This window comes from Equus quagga, chromosome 2, assembly GCF_021613505.1.
Source record: "Equus quagga isolate Etosha38 chromosome 2, UCLA_HA_Equagga_1.0, whole genome shotgun sequence".
NCBI classification, from domain to species: Eukaryota; Metazoa; Chordata; class Mammalia; order Perissodactyla; family Equidae; genus Equus; species Equus quagga.
The window spans coordinates 158,867,797-158,872,026 of NC_060268.1; positions in this window are offsets into that span (position 1 = coordinate 158,867,797).

Here is a 4,230-nt window from a genome sequence, read left to right on the forward strand (position 1 = left end):
TCAGAGACTTTTCAGCCACACTTGAACCCACAGGTCATGATGTGTCATCGGGTAAGAAGGTTTCCAGAAAAGAAGGATAATTCCATGTATTTGTTTGTTTGTTTGTTTTTTGATTGGCACCTGAGCTAACAACTGTTGCCAATCTTCTTTTCTCTTCTTCTTCTTCCCAAAGCCCTCCTGTCCATAGATGTATATTCTAGTTGTGAGTGCCTCTGGTTGTGCTATGTGGGACGCCACCTCAGCATGGCCTGATGAGCAGTGCCATGTCTGCACCCAGGATCCAAACCGGCAAAACCCTGGACCGCTGAAGCGGAGCGTGCAAACTTATCCACTCGGCCACAGGGCTGGACCCCGTATTTGGTATTTTTAAACAGAATTTATGATCTAGTGAATGGAAATGTCTAAATAACAAGAAAAGTGAGTGAAGGAGGAAAAAAATATAATTCAGGCTACTTTGAGAACTACCATGAGCTTCCCGCAAAGGAGTATGATATAGGAGAAAACCAGAATTAACAAAGATAAAGAGTTCGCTTCTTGCTTTGCCATAACTCAAACTCAGGTAACACATTGCTTTGCTGTAGCTTTTGAAGACACTGTTTCATTGAATAGATAATTATCATGATTATAGGTATACAAATAGATATTAAAGTGTTTAACTGTAGTCTTATTTTCTTAGAGTTCTAAATAATTCCTCATAACCTTATTGTTTTAATATTTTCCATGAAAAAAAGTTCATTAAGCCTAGGGTCAATAGACGTCATTCTAATCCTTCCCAATGTTTTGATTTAGTAAAATTAATATTATAATGAGACTGTACTAGTGGTAATTTCGATTTGCCTGGCTTAAAATGTTGGGAAACCCATCCTGTCTCACGGTAACTCTGAGCTGCCTTAGATGCTATTCTTGACTTTGAATTTCATCAGTTCTATTTATGGATTGTATTTATGTGTTTTTTGGTTGTTTCTTAACACATTTGAGTGTATCTACTTTCTCTTCTTCCAATATGTAGTCAATACTCTCAGTATGCTGTTCTTTTCAATGATTAAAAAGTAGATTTATCTCTAATCCAGTGGTCATAACTACGCATCCAACAAAGTTCACTCTAAGACCAAAATGCAGTCATTAGATTTTCCTCTTTAGTCCTGAGTACTTGCTAGAAGCCACCACTACCTGTGGCTTCTTTGTGAACTAAGGCAGGTGAGAACAGTTATCTTCCTTTCCTGTCATAATGTTAGTCGTTTCTGAGGCGCTGCCCTGAGGAATGCAGAGGGAGGAGTGGAGAAGAAATCTGCTGTCCAGACCTTCTCCAGTTTGAGGATGGGTGATATTCATATACTAAGGTTGTACTAAGCCTTTTGAGATGGCTGTGCCAGGAGTAGGAACTCGCGCATCCTGTCCTGAGTCTTGTGTTGCTTCAGAACATGACTCAGCAATCATCAGAGTGGGAGCTGAGGGTAGAATGGCCCATGGCAGGCCATCCCTGAAACATTATAAGAGAGTCTTTCACCAGAGTGTTGACATATCTTCTAACTGACAAAGATGAGTGGAAAATAGGCTATCCTTGAAATCGTAGGCCTGGGACACAACTTCTTTTGCCAAAGTATTTGGCCCTAAATCCATAACTTGACGTAACTTAACTTAAGCCATTGGCTAATGACATAAAAAGAAATTTGTATCATTCCTGGGGAAGAGCGCTAGTTATAAAGAAGACAAAATCAATCAGCGATGGAAAGGTATCATCATTATGGAAGCTGTATGAAGCTCGGAGATCAAATGCCAATTAACTAAAACTCAATTTAAAAGCAATTCAGCTGTGAGGGTGGACACATGTCATTATGCATTTGTCAAAACCCATAGAAGGTACATCACAAGGAGTGAACCCCAATGTAAACTATGGACTTTAGTTAATAATAGTGTATCAGTATTGGCTCACCAATTGTAACAAACATACCACACTAGTCATGCAAGATGCTAATAATAGAGGAAACTGTGTGGTTAGGGGACAGAGGAGGTGAGGGGGTCTATGGGAACTCTTTGTGCTTTCTGCTCAATTTTTCTGTAAACTTGAAAGTGTTCTAAAAAATAAAGTCTGTTAGTAAAAAGATTTTTAAAAATTCAATAAATATGTATAATGTAGCTAATATGTAGAAATGCTTGTTGCTGCTTCAAAACTCCTGAATTTAAAAAAAGGCATAAAGCTTGAAACATGTAAGGAAAGTTATTGATTCATGGGCTGCTTGTCTTTCGTTTTTATTGCTTTTTTTGAAAAAAGTGCACATACAGAAAGGTACACAAATGGTAAATTTACAGCTCAGTGAATAGTCACAATGTCAACATGCTCACGCAGTCACCACCTAGGGCAAGAAATAGAACATCACCAGCGCCTCAGAAACTCCACTTTTCAGGAACTTTTAGTACCATAAATTAATTTTACCTGGTTTTGAAATTAACAAAATGGAATTATAAAGTATGTATCTTTTCTATCTGGCTTCTTTTGTTCAACGTTATGTTTATGAGATTCATTCATATTGTAACATTTTTATTGCTGTACAGTTTTCCATTGTATCAATATATTACATGTTATTTATATATTGTCTGTTGATGGCATTTGAATTGTTTCAGACTTTGACTTTATGAAAAATGCTGCTACAAACATTCTTGTACTTGCCTTTTGTTGAATATGGGCACAAATTCCTGCTGACTCTATACTTAGGAGTGTACTTGCTAGATAATAGGGTATGTACACATTTAACTTTAGTAACTAATGGCAGATGTTCCACAGGGGTTGCACCCGTTTACATCTCCACTAGCAGTGTGTAAGAGTTTCAGTTGCTCTATGTCCACTCTAACACTTGGTATGGTTAGTCTTTTTATTCTTTACCATTTTGGTGGGTCTGTAGTGGTACCTCATTGTGGCTTTGATTTGAATTTCCCTGATTACTAATGAGATTTCCTATCTTTTCATGTATTTGTTGGCCATTTGGATATATGCTTTTGTGAAGGGCCTGCTCAAGTTTCATGACCATTTTTAGATTGGGATTGTTTGTCTTTTTCTTATTTCCTTTATCAGTTATGTAAGTTGTAAATACCTTTTCCCAGTCTATGGCACCCATTTCAACTTTCTTAAGTATTTATTATAAACAGAACACTTAATCCTTTCCTTAAAGACCAGTGTGTTTTATGTCTTACCTAAGAAACCTTTCCACTTCCCAATATCATGAGGATATTCTCTCCTATAAATCTGGTAAGTTGCCATTTTTTCAACCTCTCACATTTGGATCTAAATCCTCTTGGAACTGATTATTGTGGATGGTCTGAGTTAGGGGTCAAGTTTCATTCTTTCCCACATGGCTATCCAATCGATCCAGTACCTTTTATTAAACAGATAATTCTTTCCACCATGTCTCTGTAGTGCCATCTTTATCATACAGCAAGGCTCTACCTCTGCATGGGTATGTCTTTGGACTCTGTTCCACTGGTATTCATTTATCCTGCTCCAATTCCACAGTGCCTAGATGTAAAGATATAGCACAGCAAGTTGTTCCTCTTCTTCTTTTTTCAACACATGTTGCCTATTCTCCAGCCTTTGCATTTCCACTTAAACTTCAGTCTGTTGAACATACACACAAATATCTGCCAAGAGTTTCTTAAAATTGAAATTACACAAAATCCAGGTATCAATTTGAGAGAAATCAACATCTTTAAAATGTAGATTCTTCTAATTCACAAGCCCTATGCCTCCATTTATTTAGGTCTATGATTTCTTGGAATAATGTTTACAGTTGTATGTATTTTATAGTTTATATGTCTATAAACATACAGTTTATATGCTTTAATGATATAGTTTATATGCTTGTATGTTTTATAAACACAGTTTATATGTTTATAATTTTATAGTTTATACATTTCATAGTTTTCTGTGTAAAGGTTTTCTGTCTTTCACAGGTGTTGGATGTTTCTGACGCTATTGGCAACAATGTCTTTTGACATTTCATTTTCTATTAGAAGTTTAAGGAATTTTTACTGTATTGGTCTTATGTGTAGTAATCTTGCTGTATTCATGTATTATTTTGAATAATTTATTTGTAGATTCTTTTGAATTTTCTGTATACCCAATCATTTCATCTGCAAATAGTGAGTTTTATTTTTCCCTTTCTAATTATTATACACCTTATTTCTTTTTCTTGCCTTATTACACTTTGTAATAAGAATTACATCATTGCATCATCA